The sequence below is a fragment of the Natator depressus genome, chromosome 4 (genome assembly GCF_965152275.1).
Source record: "Natator depressus isolate rNatDep1 chromosome 4, rNatDep2.hap1, whole genome shotgun sequence".
In the NCBI taxonomy this organism is placed as follows: Eukaryota; Metazoa; Chordata; order Testudines; family Cheloniidae; genus Natator; species Natator depressus.
Genome location: NC_134237.1, coordinates 129,804,971 through 129,822,566, shown reverse-complemented (window position 1 = coordinate 129,822,566; position 17,596 = coordinate 129,804,971).

Genomic DNA, 17,596 nt, shown 5'->3' with positions numbered 1-17,596 from the left:
CTATAAAAGTATCAAATACTTACAACAACCAATTTTTTAGGGAACTTATTACCACAGATAACTTCTAAATTGTTAGTTCAGGTAATTAAAAATTAATAAATAAAAATCCCACAATGTATCTCAGAGCAAAGTCTCTGCCTTCTAGAGAAGAATGAGAACTAATGTTTTCTATATGCCTAAGTAACCCACACACCTCCTGGGTGTGGTGTTCTGGCCCATCTAGTGACACCGAGATCACTTAGAGAGAGAGATAAAATGAGTTTGCTCTACAGCCTTAGCTAACAGCCAGCTGGTTTTTAGCTCATGCGATAGAGGCTCTCGCACTAAGCTCCAGAGCTCCCAGGTTCAATCCTGCCCACCGAAGAGCAGGCTCTGTCAGCATTACACCCATATCTAGCAAAATGAAGCAACCATTCTGAGACACGAGCTCCAGCAGCACCATTGGCACAACTAGTGACAGGATGTTGACATGTCCCCACTGGCTAACCAACTTTATCAATTAATAACCTAAGGCCAGAAGGGTCTACTGCAATCATCTGGTGCAACCTCCTGAATAACACAGGCCGTAGAATCTTGTCCAGTAATGCACACAGTGCAACAAATCCTTCGCTAACTCCATAAATCCCTGGTCCAGGAAAGCACATGGGTCCAGATCCACAAAAGGACTTGGGTTTTGTGATATTGAGGGTACGTCTACACTAGAAAAGTTACAGCTGCCGCTGTGCCACTGTAGTGTAGACATTTACTACAGCACCGAGAGGGGTTCTTCTGTCTCTGTAATAAATTCCCCTCTCAAAGGTGGTAGTGAGGTTGACAGAAGAATTCTTCCATTGGCCTACTGGTGTATGCTGGGGCTTACATCGGCTTCACTATAACTCTCAGTGCGCGTGAATTTTCATATCCCTGAAAAATGTAGCGAAGCCAACATACCTTTATAGTATAGACCAGCCCTGAGAGTCACGATATCTAACTGTTAGGTGCCTAGAAAATCACTGTACTCTACAGAGCCCAAGTTAGGCATCTAGGCTCAGTAATCAATGGCTGGGGAGAAATAGGCACCTCAGAACGGGATCCACGAACGCCAGCACACCCGAGGTGGAGCCGGCTCAGCTAGCTAATGGGAGATGCCGATGAAGAGTGTGTCCTAAGCTCTGCCCCCCCGCCCCCCATCTCTGGGACTTAGTGCCTAAATCCAGGCTGCAGGGAAGCACTTATCCTTGATGGTGCTGCTCAGGCAGCAATCCCCTGGAGTTAGGCATCTAAACGATGCTTGCAAGAAATGAGGTAGGTGCCCGCCTAACCCCACACAAAATGTCTGGAGAGGTGGAGAAGGAGGCATCCCCTGTAACCTGATTTCAGTCCCTTTTATCAACCACTTACAGGAGAGTTGAGCACTAAAGACCTAGTGCGCTGTATTGGTCTGGTTCTAGTGCATGTATAAAATAGCATCTCTAATGACAAAAAATCTCCCAAATTTATAGTTGCAATCCTAACTTCGCCCTCAGACGCCTTTATATAGGAACCCATGAAGTCAAGGGAAACCACAAATCAATCTCCAATGGCAGAATTTAGTTCTCAATCTGTAATTAGTGCAGCCTGGATCAGGAATCGCAGCCTGCAGCAGCCTCAGCTTCTGGGCAGCCTAACTAGTGCAGCTGGCCTGTAATCAGCTGCCTAACTGGCTACGCGGCCGGATTGGTTGGAAAAGTCGGCAGACAGCTCTTAAGCCCAATTGCTGCTCAAAGCCTTTGTCCACCGCTGCAACAAAGTGCTGGTGCCCGCTTTTGCCTTGGGCCCTGCCTTGCTTCACTCCATGGAATCCGATTCTGACACTCAGCTCCAGCTCCTGACTCCAGCTGTGACCCTTGGCTCTGGAATCTGGGCTCTGACCCTAGACTCCAAAATGCTGGTTATCAACTCCTGCTCTGACTGCCCATGTCCTGGTTGCTGACAGGTTGCAATATAAAAGCCAGTTTCGGATGTTGGGTCCCATGGCATAAATCTGGAATGCCTCTGTGGCAAACAGATCCAGATTTACACCCATGTACCTGAGAGAGGCCATGAAACTATACTTACATTTTAAGTTTATGATGACACCTTGATTCATTCAAATTATGTATGCAAAAAGATTGGCTTAAAGGTTAAGGCAGTTTCAAAGTGTTTACCTTCTCATCTGCAAAAGATGTATTTTAATTAAAAAAATATTGGATGTTTGATAGTATAGTGCTGGAATAAAGCTAAATGCTAAACAAAAATATGACTCTGTGGTGAACTCTGAGCTGGATCTCTCTGGTTTGTCGACAGTGCAATAAAACACCTGCAACTGTCCCAGTCAGCTGAGTCTGGCTCATGGGCCAATAAAATTGTCATGTAGAGGTTGGGACTTGAGCTGGAGCCCGGGCCTGAGCTCTCCTCCCGCCTCGGCACGGTCCCAGAAGCCTAAACCTCTGCACTGCAATTTTATACCCCCTCAAGCCAAAGTCAGCTGACCTGGGCCAGCTGTAGGTGTTTTATTGCACTGTAGACATACCCTCTGTCCCTGGATTCTGCTTAACTGAGGCAAGGGAAATTTCAAGGTGAAACATCAGTGTTAAAAGCACAGATCAATCTTTTCTTGGACCATATGCAGCTGAATTGCACCTTTACATCTATGTTAGCTTAGGCTTATCAGTGCTCCCCATGCAACAAGGAGAGTGCTTCAACTAGCCTGTCTTATCCAGTTGCCTCAACTCACCACATCACTCCTTACATAGAAGAGTGTCTTCTGCAGGAACTCATTTTATTCTTGAGCATTTAAGTACAGCCCTGTTAGTGGAAAGGGAGAGGCGCTCATAGGGTGACCAGACAGAAAGTGGGAAAAATTGGGACAGGAGTTACGGGGCAATAGGAACCTTATAAGAAAAAAATCTCAAATATTGGGACTGTCCCTATAAAATTAGGACATCTGGTCACCCTAGGCACTCATTACATATAGCATACATAGATTTAAAACGGCAGGACAGCTTACTATGCACAATGAAAAGCAAAAACGTTAAGGTCACATTATGCTTAAATAAGCGCACAGGTGACCCTGGTGGCTTTTTGTTGTTGTTTTTAAAGTGATCAGAGCAACAGTTCTGTTGCAGAATTTACCCTTTATACTGTGGCAAAATCACCAAAGACACAGCATAAAATAGACTTTTTACTTTATGTTGTAATTCATCTAGAAGAGAACCCTCATCTAGAAAGGGTTAAATGCTGCACAGACTCACAGCTGATATTCACCAGCTGATATTCACCAGCAGTTCAGTATGGGAGTTCATAGAGAAAGGCATAAATGATATCAGGATATGACCCCCTCTTACAGACTTAATGCAAGTTACACTGTGTTGCCACTTATACGAATGCATTTACACTATCATTTGAATCACCAACGAATTTGGCTTATGCCAAGTTTGAATTTGACCCACAGTGTCCTGGAGCACTTAGGATCAAACGATGTGTGTCTAAATCTATAACTACTAGTTAGAGGCCCCAGATGATGGTGTAGAGGGGCTATACAAACACAAGGTGAGAGACAATACCTACCCTGAAGAGCTTACAATCTATACACTACCAATATACATGGAAAGGGAAACAGTCAAAGAAGGGAAGGTACTCACCTAAGGTTAAGCAGCAGATAAGTAGCAGAAGCAGGAACAAAACAGTCTTGAGTCTCAGTTCAGTGCCCTCTTTACTGGACTATGGTGCCACTGAGTCTTTTCTATAACCCTGTGCTTTAGGAGCTATGGAAGCTGTAAGCTGTGCTCTGCTGTTGTGATGTAATATTCTTCTTCAATAGCCATATCTTCAGGATCTATACAAACTCCAAATAAACCTAGGTTTGGATACATTATCCTAAACCTTTCCTTCCCCACCATACACTTATTCTCTCTGCTAGGAAAAAACCCAGTACTGGAGTCCAATCTTCCTCAGTGTTCATGAGACAAGGTGGGTGAGGTAATATCTTTTATTGGACCAACTTCTGTGGGTGAGACACGTTTTCAAAGGAATTCGACAAGCTCAAAAGCTTGTCTCTCTCTCCCCCACAGAAGTTGGTCCAATAAAAGAAATTACCTCACCCACCTTGTCTGTCTAATATCCTGGGACCGACAGTGCTATATCACCACTGTTCATGAGTCAAATGTATATGGGTTTTAAATTACCCAGCATGTAGCTAAATTAGTTTTCAAAACTATGCATTTTAAAATAAACTTGTTTCCACAGTTAAAATCTTATGCTACTATTTTGGTGCATTAGACAAGGCATTTATCAAACAATGGAATGGCATGTTATGAGATTATCATTAATTCATTGGAAATTCAGATTTATTAGAACTAGGGAAATGTATTGGATGGGCTGAGAATGTTAATAGTGGATAATAGAACATCCAATGATGGCAACATTTCTCTCCTCCTTCCCTCCCTCCCCCCAAAGAGTTCAGACTTTGGCGAAAACCACCATATTTATTAATGCTTACCTGAAATTTACAAGTGATAGAACCTCTTGAGAAAGCAAAAATGACTGAATTTCTTGAGGGCAGCTGGGCAGGTGTTCTCAATAGAATTCTTATGTGTACTGCAGAGTGGATATCTGCCAAGTCTGCAAACTTTGATCTCTCACTTGTCTGCTGTTCTTGAATACTGTCCCTTGTGTATGGGAAAACACTCCCATCCGAATCTGTAAAGCACCATCTTAGTCTCTCAAATGCCTCTTTAAAATCTACTGTAGCCTACATCCCAATGATAGACTGCAGTGATTAGGTTGGTAGTTACCTGTGACCATTAGAGTTCAGGGAAGCTGCACTGCTATTTCCCCCCCTTGACACCCAGCACGAGCAAACACTCTCATGCTTCCAGCTCCCCAGTCATCATGACTTTTGGGTGATGAGGTGTGACTCTCCCTCCTGACCATGTTTCTTCCAGACTGCACCGTGTCCTACCTACATTGAATTTCCCAGCAGTACAGAGTGCCTGAAAAGGGCATGTTCCTCAGAGGCTGTAAACAGCATAATTACCCACAGTTGTTATCCCACAGCTTTCTCAGCAAGCACATTTATTCTTAAGGGAATAGCATTACAGAGCTATGTTAAAGAATCTACATGTCTGCTAATATGCTTACCAGAGATAACCCCCACTCCAACGTCTAACAAGGGCTCTGGCCTGTGAACTGTCCTTAAAACCCTAGCAAGGACTTAGCTCAGGACAAAGACACCCATGAATCTGAGTCACTCTTATTTCCTTTGGAGACTCTGATCACCAACCTCATGTAACAAGTAATCAGCAGACAAAGGTTTTCTCCTCCGTGTGCAACTTCAAAAGATTGGGTCCAGAGGCGAGAAGTCATGTTCCCCTCCTCCAAAATATTTCCTGTGAATACCCTTTAACCTGTTTCAGTTAGCACATTGTTTCAAAGAGTCCCCTGATGCTCAAAAGAGTTTTCCATTATTTACAGTAGCCATGTCTCCTCCCTAATAATAAATACACACTTGCATTTTAATACAATCAATTCCTAAAATATTTCAAAAAATTCAATAGTGTTTTTCAAAGATTGCAGGAAATTGCCATATTGGTCACAACTGCTTTGATGCTACCTTATGCAAATACACCTTGTCAAGGTTCCTTGCCCACTCTGAACTCTAGGGTACAGATGTGGGGACCTGCATAAAAACCTCCTAAGCTTATTTTTACCAGCTTAGGTTAAAACTTCCCCAAGGTACAAACTATTTTACCTTTTGCCTTTGGACTTTCGTTGCCACCACCAAACGTCTAACACCGGTTACTGGGAACGAGTCCGTTTGGAAACGTCTTTCCCCCCAAATCCTCGCAAATCTTACACCCCCTTTCCTGGGGAAGGGTTGATACAAATCCTCACCAAGTTGCATAGGTGACCACAGACCCAAACCCTTGGATCTTAAGAACAATGAAGAAGCAATCAGTTTCTTAAAAGAAGAATTTTAATAGAAGAAAAAGTAAAAAGAATCACCTCTGTAAAACCAGGATGGTAAATACGTTACAGGGTAATTAGATTCAAAACACAGAGAATCCCTCTAGGCAAAACCTTAAGTTACAAAAAGACACAAAACCAGGAATATCCATTCCATTCAGCACAGCTTATTTTCTCAGCCATTTAAAGAAATCAGAATCTAACACATCTCTAGCTAGCTTACTTACTAAGTTCTAAGACTCCATTCCTGTTCTGTCCCCAGCAGAAGCATCGCACAGACAGAGAGAGAGGCTTTGTTTCTCTCTCCCCCCAGCTTTTGAAAGTATCTTGTCTCCTCATTGGTCATTTTGGTCAGGTGCCAGCGAGGTTATCCTAGCTTCTTAACCCTTTACAGGTGAAAAGGGTTTTTCCTCTGGCTAGGAGGGATTTTAGAGGTGTTTACCCTTCCCTTTATATTTATGACACACCTCTACCCCAGTCCAGCCCCACCCCACTTTATTTATTTAGACAGAGGGAGTGCAGTAAGCGACCATGTAGGAGAGGAAGTGCAGAAGCATAGAGGGTTATGCCATCTCAAATCAAAATATTGAAACAAAAGTTTCAATGTTGTGTATTCCACCAGTGAGTTTATTAATATCCCCATTGCCACAGAAGATATGGTCTGTTATAGCACCATAGTAGAGAGACTGGCTCTTTAACTCAAATTTTAAAGCCTTGGGCTTTTAGCTAGAGAGGATCCCAGATGAGCCGCACTTTTGTGATGACTGCCATCCTGGCCAACACATGGGAACAAACTGAGCACCTCCCGAGCTTAAAAGCACAAGTTTTGACAGATTGCGCTAGCCAGATTTTGTAGCTAGCAGCTGTAAAACTCTTGGCCTCTGGATCAGTTACAGGTGGACATGTAACTCACACTCACCAGTGGAATCAAACTAAAGCCCTCACATGTTTCCAGGTGCCATCTGAGACTTCCTTTCCTCTGTCAACAGGGCATAGTTTCTCTTGTAATCCAAAGAACTATATGTTGACTATCTGGACATTTAGTCCATGTCTTAAAGGAAGTTGGCAGACATGGACTACTATTTTTTTTTTAAAAGATGCATTTAGTGCAGTTTGATTTATTTATCAGCCATTGCCATGTTGGAAACAATATAGCAACATGCTTTGAATAAAATTAATCTCATGTGTTAATTTTTGAAGTGAATCAGCATTTTGTAAATGAAGCAGTCAGTATGTTTTGATAGTCTAATATATAGAGTAAACAGCACTTCTGGGGCCATGTCCTGCTCTCATTGAAGACAAAGGAAGTTTTGCATTTGACTTGAAGTGGCATCAGGATTTAATGCTTATTCAGGAAACTGGTCTAGTCACAAGATCTCCCTGGGAACCAGTCTTGCCCCAGTGAGACTTAATGCCAATGCCTGTTTAATGGGAACATTAATGAAACTTAATTTAGATCCCTTTAGGTGACTTAGGTCTTGATTCAGCAGAGCACATATTTGCAGACATGATACTGTACTATACTAGATGGACCACTGGTCTGATGCAAGGTTTTTTGGCAATTGCTGTATTCCTAATGGTATCTGGACTACATCCTGGGAATCCTTGCTCAGAGCTCGGCCATGCCTTATAGACTCTTTCCTACATTGGCAATTCTGTGGAGATACTGCGACCCATGTTGAACTCTGGGTGGAATTCTACTCTCAGAGCTCCTTGACATGAACTGAGAGCCACTGACCTAACGCATGGAGTTGCGTCCCTGATCATCTTGGCTAATAGCCATTGATGGACCTACCCTCCATGAACTTAACTAACTCTTTTTGAGTTATGCTTTGGGGCTTCACAACATCCCTTAGCAACTGGTTCCACAGTTTGACTGTGAATTAGGTGAAGTACTTGTTTGTTTTAAACCTGCTGCCTATTAATTTTATTGGGTGACCCTCAGTTCCCATGTTAAGTGAAGGGGTAAATAACACTTCTATATTCACTTTCTCGAACCCATTCATGATTTTATAGACCTCGATCATATCCTCCTCTCCTTTAGTCATCTCTTTTCTCAGCTGGACAGTCCCAGTCTTTTTACTCTCTGTTCATATGGAAGCTCTTCCATACCCTCGTTTGTTGCCCTTCTCTGAACTTTTTCCAATTCTAATATATCTTTTTTGAGATGGGGTGACCAGAAATTCATGCAGGATTCAAGGTGTGGGAGCACCATAGATTTATATAGGGGCATTAGAATATTTCTATTGCTTTCCTCACGGTTCCTAAGTGTTAGCTTTTTTGACTACTGCTGCTCATTGAGCAGATGTTTTCAGAAACCTGTTGGAGTAACTATTCTACATAGAAGTACTCCATGTAGAGCTAGGCAACATTTTGACTGAAATATTGATGAATGTGTCAAATTAGCTGAACTGCTTTGGTTTGGGGAAAAAAAATCCTCCCAAAATTGACATGTTTAAAAAGACCACATTTTGAATCAGAAAACTGGAAAACTTTTCTTTCAAATATTGCCTTTTAAAACAAATTTTGATTCAGGTCTGTCAAGGTTCCTTCCCCACTCTGAACTCTAGGGTACAGATGTGGGGACCTGCATGAAAGACCCCCTAAGCTTATTCTTACCAGCTTAGGTTAAAAGCTGCCACCACCTAAGTGTTACACAAAGAACAGGGGAAGTGCCCACTTGGAAATGTCTCCCCCCCAAAATATCCCCCCAAGCACTACACTCCCTTTCCTGGGGAAGGCTTGATAAAAATCCTCACCAATTTGCATAGGTGAACACAGATCCAAACCCTTGGATCTTAAGAACAATGAAAAAGCAATCAGGTTCTTAAAAGAAGCATTTTAATTAAAGAAAAATTAAAAGAATCACCTCTGTAAAATCAGGATGGTAAATACCTTACAGGGTAATCAGTTTCAAAACATAGAGAATCCCTCTAGGCAAAACCTTAAGTTACAAAAAGATACAAAAACAGTAATATACATTCCATTCAGCACAACTTATTTTATCAGCCATTTAAACAAAACAGAATCTAACACATATCTAACTAGATTGCTTACTAACTCTTTACAGGAGTTCTGACCTGCATTCCTGCTCTGGTCCCGGCAAAAGCATCACACAAACAAAGCGAACTCTTTGTTCCCCCCCTCCAGCTCTGAAAGTATCTTGTCTCCTCATTGGTCATTTTGGTCAGGTGCCAGCGAGGTTATCTTAGCTTCTTAACCCTTTACAGGTGAAAGGATTTTTCCTCTGGCCAGGAGGGATTTAAAGGTGTTTACCCTTCCCTTTATATTTATGACAAGGTCAAACAAAACAACTTAGTTTGACCTGATATTTTTTTTAATGTTTAGGTTTGGCCAGTGAATCAAAGAGAGTCACTTATTAGCAGAGCTCTAGATCAATGAGCCCATAGCTGTTGTGTACAATTGCACTCTGTACTATCAAATATCATCTACTTACATGAAATAACCTGATGTGGCATGTTGACTTTGCATTTTCTTTACTGTAATGAGTGTTTGCAACTCATCAGCTACCTCTTTGTTTTCACAGATCTCCTCCTCTGTCTTTTGCATGGATTTTGTCTGCCCCCATCACCTGTTGTTGCTTGCTGCTCGTAGTATTATATAATTCAAAAGCTGTGTAACCCTAAAAACCTGACCCTGGGTTTGTTAGCCAAGAATGGAATTTGTGGAGTGCCAGCAATGCAATATAGCTACAGGCTAGAAATGTGTCCTTTTATTGTAGGCTGAGATTATTCATGAGATTCTGCAGATAGTAGAAAGGGCTCTGTTTCGATCCATGCCTTAAGAATATTCAGAAAATAAATCAGTTGCAATGGGTCCTTTGAATTCATACTACTGCATGATTGAAAGACTGCTGGAATATAAAACACCAGCTAGGAGTATGCTGGCTAATTCACTATAGGCAAAAGCTAAAGGTTTGTTCTTACTGTGAGTCAGTAGAATCTGGCACAGACTGATAAATCTCATCTTTTTGAGGAAACAAACATCAGCAAGAGTGGCCCCTTAATACAGTTTCTTGCAGGACATATGCCACACTGAGTGTAGCAAGTCCTATATATCCAAAGTATTTTTTCTTACGTTGTTTGAGATTTCATCTGTTGTCCTGTGTTTGGCTGCCCTGAAGTCCCCTCTTTATTTGCAGAACAGGTACTGATGCAGCAAGGTCAGGAAATATATATATATTTCCCCTCCCCACACACCCCATGAGTGGTTCTGAAGAAAGTGGAAAACTGGTTTTAAACAAACATTTCCTGGAGTCTAATGTATTTTTTTTGTTCAATGAAAACCAGCCATTCTGACATAACACCATTTTTCAATCAAAGCTTTAGTAACTTTCAACCAGCTCTAAAAGCAGCACCGAGAGCTTCCCCCATTGTCTTGGCAGCACTAGCTCTCAGCATGGTCTCATTTTCATAGCCCACTTAGACCTTAGCATCCCTGCTGTGAATGCCAAGAAGGATATCTGCCATGGTGGCTTTGTGGATATTTTTCCACTAGGAAGTAAACTGAGATAGATTTGTTTGTATTATGGTAACCCCCCAGTCAGCCTCCTTCCCTATTCCTGTCCTCTGCATAGGAATGAATTCCCCTACAAGATCTTAAATTCTTCTTTTCCCACAACTCAATAAGTAGAGGTCTCATTCTGATCCCACTGTACCCTGATTTTACACTAGTGTAACTTCAGTGGGGGAAAGTGGAATCTGGCCCTAGATGTACAGAAATGCTCCTTTCAATGGCACCCTAAGCACAAACTAGTACCTTCATTAGCTTGGGCAGTTGCTGCAGCCTGCCCTTCCTTTTAGACCCTTGTTAGTGCTGCATTTAAGAAGTGAGCACAGCCAGCCAGGAATGGGAGGAGGGAAGTATGGCTCCACTCAGATTTTTGAAGGACATTAACATAAAGGAGAAATTAAGTTTGATGTCACGCTCCCATGTGCTGTTCAGAAGAACACATCTCACTTCCTTGTGTGATCAGCAGATCTAATGCATAATGCCTATGAGATCTTGATGAGGACAAGTTTATCATTTATATACATAAAAACACTGCAGACAATAAAACACTTTGGAATTGTCTGTTTGCATTTCATCAGACAATTTGCTACACAGGACTTGCTTTTTAGCTCCTGCACCTTCTATTGAGTGTGTTGACTGTCTCTAGCTGAATAAAACTATGGTGTTGGGTTTTAAATAGCCCTGACTCTGTATTTTCTCTTAGTCTGTTATCACTCACAGGAATAAGAACTACGTGTTTTGTGAAGAAGTAGCTCCACGGAGGTGTATAGTTTAAAGATCTGCTCACAGGAGAAGCTCCAGGGCTCAGGTTCTTCCACCACCTGCAGGAACTCGAGTGCCATTGATTTCAAATATCATTCTCCTGATCTTGAAGAGAACTGGAGTACTCTGGGTGAATGAATGGGGTAGGCAGTGCACTGGATTTTCAGCCTTCAAAGTCAAGATGACTCTTGCAATGGAAAGGTTCCTATGCTCCCAGATAAAATGCCTATTCTCAGCAGTAGCACCGAGAGCAACAGAGCTGGGCCATTGCTTATTTGCTGGTGATTCAATGCCATGCATGGAATTGCTGCCCCATTTAGGATGATATTTCTGAGGATGAGAAGGAAAAACCTTTGAGTAACAAAGGTCAGATCCGCAGCTGGAGTAAATGAGTGCAGCTTCAAGGTCAAGCTCTAACTTAAGAATGGACAGTGGTAATTTAGGTGTCATGGGGGATAGCTGTAGGTCTTGGGCCTGGCGTCTTTATTTCAGCTCAACTCTGGATGGGTCAAATTGCCACTATTTTAATATAACAGGCTTCATTGTAGATAACTCATCCTCCAGCTGCTGCTTAGTTTCCTGTTCAAATTGAGTAACAGTCACAACCTAGGTCAGTGGTGGGCAACCTGTGGCCTGTGGGCCACACACAGCCCGTCAGGGTAATTCACTGGCGGGCCGCAAGACAGTTTGTTTACATTGACCATTGGCAGGCACGGCTGCCTGAGCCGCTTCCCGCAGCTCCCATTGGCTGGGAAAGGTGAACCGCGACCACTGTGAATTGCAGGCGGCCGTGCCTGTGGACGGTCAAGTACCACGGGCCTAGGTCCATCCAGGTCTATTGTTCCTGTGGAGCAGAAGTGTCCTTGGGGAGCAGTAGAGGAGGACCATGACATTTTAAGTGATCCATGCTTTGTGTGACAAGCCACCATCTTATCTGACACCAGGGACTTCTAGCAGTGAGAGCATAATGAGCTAAAGTCCCCAAAGCTGAAAGATGAAGCGAAGCCATATCCTCTGTGGATCAAGTGTAATGGGGTTGGGGGATAGTCAGGCAATGGTCTATGTGACTGCACTCTTCCCCACCTCCTTCCCGCACCTCAGCTTACCTGTTTGCTGAAGCTCAGGCCAGAGACTTTTCAAAAATGCATTACACGGAGTTAAACCTCAGAGCTTAAAACCCTGATGAACTGACTGGGAATTATTCACATCCATCTTCAAGGGAACACCATGTATTTTCTTAGTAAAGCAAACATCTAATGTATACATCACACATTGTAAATAGTATTTGAGAATACTATGAATTTTAATTTTAAAATGTAATGCCGTCCAGTCAATCTATTTGTGTTCCTTATGGAAAGGAGGGGAAAGTGAGTTAAACATTCAGATATAGGGTTCCAAAGAACATTTTCTCTGCTTTATCACACACATCAAAACACATGTCTGTCTGATCGTCTCTCAGGGATGACTTCTCAATCTTTTTGATCACAATATGTAGTGAGTGTCACCTGGCCCCTGCAGAGTTTGCGAAATGGCAGCGTCTGTCCTTCCAAACACTCCACACCCCTGTCAGCAAAACCAGGAATCTGGGGTCTCCACAGCTAGCAGCAGCATTCTAGCGATTGGGTGAACGGCTGACTGATCCTCAGTTGCTCGGGAGACAGAAGTCTCGAGCCAAGGTGCCACAGGGATGGGGATCAGCCCATAGAATATCCATTTCCTGGATCTCTATACGGCTACCACTTTAGCGGGCACTAGATTCTCTCCATAAGCCCAGTTACGTCAGACAACAATTGGCAAACCTTTACCTCATTAAGTGCTGCCCCATTCTCTCTCTTCAATGAGCCAGAATCCCAGTTTAGAGCAGTTTGCTGATCGCTCAGTGTCAGTTCCACAGGCTCTGTAGCTGCTAGGAGTCAAAAACGCTCTCCCTCGAAGTCCATAAAACACGCCCAAGGTAGCCAAAACATTATCCTAATGGAAGATTTCTCTGGCTAGTCATGCCAGAATAGCACCAGAGGGGAACAGGGATTGGGACCAAGCCATGACAGCAGACATTTCTTGGCCCTGCATTAATCAGCTGCTGAGTCCACAGGGCTGTCTAACTTCTTCTCCCCCCGCCCCCTGAGCACTGATTGGCTCATCTCTCAGGGTGTGACCTGCCAGGTGGATTGCCCACAATAAAAACGTCAGAAACAGCTGCTGAGTATGTCAGATAAAGTTCTGGAATAGCATCTGGCAGTTCTGGGTCCTTTTAGCTTAGCTCTCCTGCCCTGCTTTCTGCACATACACAGAGACAGGGTGTCCAGCTAAGAGCTATATCTCCTCCCCAGGACAAATGAAGTCAAATTCTACAGTACATTCACATGGGTTACTTTGGTAAATAACCAAACCTTCATTGGGCCAGACAAAGTGAGTGACTATGTAGCCCTGGGAGGAGTTCTCTAACCACTGACCTAAAAGTTTTAAGGGAGCCCTCTCCCACAGGCGGTTGTGTGTGGAGTGGAGTTCAGCCTGCTCAGAGCATGCCTGCTGGCTCACAGAGGAGTGAGGTGGGGGAAGTGTTACCTTCATAGAATCATAGGTGATTAGGGTTGGAAGAGACTTCGAGAGGTCAACTAGTCCAACCCCCTGCTCAAAGCAGGACCAATCCCTCCACTAAATCATCCCAGCCAGGGCTTTGTCAAGCCTGACCTTAAAAACCTCTAAGGCAGAAAATTCCACCACCTTCCTAGGTAACCCATTTCAGTGCTTCACCACCCTCCTAGTGAGATAGTTTTTCCTAATATCCAACCTAGACTCCCTCAGTACAATTTGAGACCATTGCTCCTTGTTCAGTCATCTGCCACCAAGAACAGTCTAGCTCCAGCCTCTTTGGAACCCCTCTTCAGGTAATTGAAGGATGCTATCAAATCCACTCTTCTGCAGACTAAATAAGTCCAATACCCTCAGCCTCTCCTCATAAGTCATGTGCCCTAGCACCCTAATAATTTTTGTTGCTGTCCGCTGGACTCTCTCCAATTTGTCCACATCCTTTCTGTAGTGGGGGGCCAAAAACTGGATCCAATACTCCAAATGTGGCCTCACCAGTGCCGAATAGAGGGGAATAATCACTTCCCTTGATCTGCTGGCAATTCTCCTATTAATGAAGCCCAATATGCCGTTAGCCTTCTAGAAAAAAAGGGCACGGTGTTGACTCATATGCAGCTTTTCATCTACTGTAATCCCCAAGTCCTTTTTTTGTAGAACTGCCGCTTAGCCAGTCGGCCCCCAGCCTGGAGGAGTGCATGGGATTCTTCCATCCTAAGTTCAGGACTCTGCACTTGTCCTCGTTCAACCTCATCAGATTTCTTTTGGCCCAATCCTCCAATTTGTCTAAGTCACTCTGAATTCTATCCCTATCCTCCAGCATATTTATCTGTCCCCCCAACTTAGTGCCATCTGCAAACTTGCTGAGGGTACAATCCATCCCATTATCCAGATCATTAATGAAGATGTTGAACAAAACTAGCCCCATGACAGACCCCTGGGGCACTCCTCTTGATACCGGCTGCCAACTAGACATCGAGCCATTTATCACTACCCATTGAGCCCGATGATCTAGGCAGCTTTCTATACACTTTATTAGTTCTTTCATCGAATCTGTACTTCTTTAACTTGCTGGCAAGAATACTGTGGGAGACCATACCAAAAGCTTTGCTAAAGTCAAGGTATATCATGTCCACTGCTTTCCCTATATCTACTGAGCCAGTTATCTCATCATAGAAGGCAATCAGGTTGGTCACGCATGACTTGCTCTTGGTGAATCCATGTTGACTGTTCCTGATCACCTTCCTCTCCTCCAAGTCCTTCAAAATGTATTTCTTGAGGACCTGGTCCATGATTTTTCCAGGGACTGAGGTAAAGCTGACCGGTCTGTAGTTCCCCTTTTTAAAAGATGAGCCCTATATTTGCCTTTTTCCAGTCGTCCAGGACCATCCCCGACTGCCACAAATATTCAAAGATAATGGCCAATGGCTCTACAATCACATCAGCCAACTCCCTCAGCATCCTCAGATGCATTGCATCCGGCCCCATAGAATTGTGCATGTCCAGCTTTTCTAAACAGTCCTTAACCTGTTCTTTCACCACTGAGGGCTGCTCACCTCCTCCACATACTGTGCTGCCCAGTGCCGCAGTCTGAGAGGTGACCTTGTCTGTGAAGACCAAGGCAAAAAAAGAAAGCACTGAGTACTTCAGCTTTTTCCATGTCATCTATCACTAGGTTGCTTCCCACATTCAGTAAGGCTCCCACACTTTCTATGACCTTCTTCTTGTTGATAACATACCTTTAGAAACCCTTCTTGTTACCCTTCACATCCCTTGCCAACTGCAACTCCAATTGTGCTTTGGCCTTCCTGATTACACCCCTGTATGCTCTAGCAATATTTTTATACTCCTTTCTAGTCATCTGTCCAAGTCTCCACTTCTTGTAAGCTTCCTTTTTGTGTTTAAGCTCCCTGAAGATTTCTCTGTTAAGCCAAGCTGGTCGCTTGCCATATTTGCTATTCTTTCTGCACATCTGGATGGTTTGTTCCTGTGCCCTCAATAAAGCTTCTTTAAAATACATCCAGCTCTCCTGTACTCCCCATGTTAGCCTCCCAGGGGATCCTGCCCATCAGTTCCCTGAGGGAGTCAAAGTCTGCTTCTCTGAAGTCCAGAGTCTGTATTCTGCTGCTCTCCTTTCTTGCTTTTGTTGGGATCCTGAAGTCGACCATCTCATGGTCACTGCTGCCCAGGTTGCCACCCATTTCTACTTCCCCTTCCAATCCTTCCCTGTTTGTGAGCAGTTTATTTGCCCCTCATCTTCTTTGATCATCGTGTTGGGGTTTAGGTGTGAGTTAGACATCCAGGCATGTGTCTGATAAGCCCTAAGTTTCTCTACAGGGCACATTAGCCACTACCAGGGGCTGTAAATTGTAATGTTCTCTAAAATGTTGTGCACGCACTGGCCCTTGTGGATCCTGCTGGTGTGCATTAAAAGTTCCCTAGCGCATGTTAATGTAGAACTGTTTGAAATGGCACTGCATTCGTATATTCGGGAACTGTCAGAGCAAGCCAGCAGGCTCCACACAGGCCATTTAGTACACAATGCTAGAACTTAGACTCCTCTGCACTGTAACCAGTCCCTTAAGACACTCTTCCTCCCCCACCCTCCATACATCTACAGCCACCCCAGGGACTTCTACAATTGAAAATTAAGCACTAAGGATTTTAGGAAGCTATAGGATTAGGTGGGAGCCAAGTGGAGGTTTTGAGGATCTTGGTGGTGCCTAAACTTTAGACTTAAGTCCTCTGGTGGATCTCTCTCAGAGTCCCTGCCCTAACAAGCTTAAATACAAATGGTTATTTCCATTTTAAGTTGGAGGACTAAGTACTCAGGGTAAGGCCTGGTCTACACTCCAGGTTTAGGTCTATGTGAGCTGCCTTTCATTGACCTAGATGTGAAAGTCTCTTCACTTAAGTTGGACTTCCGCAGACATAAGTGCCTCTCTATGCTGACTTAATAACACCACCTCCAAGAGAGGCATAGAGTCATGGTCCATATAATTAGATTGATGCCATATCTGTGTAAACACTGCGTTGCTTACATTGATGGTTACTGGCTTCCATGAGCCATCCTCCAATGCCCTACACTGACCATACGATCAATACAAGCACTCCTGGTGAGGACACGCACCGCCGACACCAGGAGCTAAATGTGCACACACACACAAACACAATTTAATAACTGCAGTGGCTGTATGCCAAAGTAAGTTAAATCAACATAATTTTGTAGCGTAGACCTGGCCTAAGTGACTTGCCCAAAGTCACAGAGGAACTCTGTGGGTGAAGTTGAGACTTGAACCCACCCAAAACAACTGAGTCCTTGATCAGTGGCTTAATCACAAGACTATACTCGTTAACTTGACTTGCTATTGTAAAAAAATAGCTCAATGTTTTTTTCCTACACTATCGGTCCAAATTAGTTTCTACTGCAACACTATCTTTTGGTAATTTGACTTCTCTCTGTCTGATTTTTCACATTTAATGTTGTCACAAATACCAGTTCTTACACTGAATACCATGCTTCAGTTTTTACGGTCATTATTCAGGATGACAGGCAAATAAACAAAAAATATGGATTGAATGCTAAGTATAATTATCCACCTGTGGGTCCCTGAACTTCTCAAACAAGCCTAATAAAACTGAATAATCTAGCTGGGATATTAAAATCAGCAGCACACCAAGATGTTAAGCTCACATCTTTCACAGTTGTTCTCTCAAATAAGTCAATGCAAGTGTTAACTTGAGAAAATAT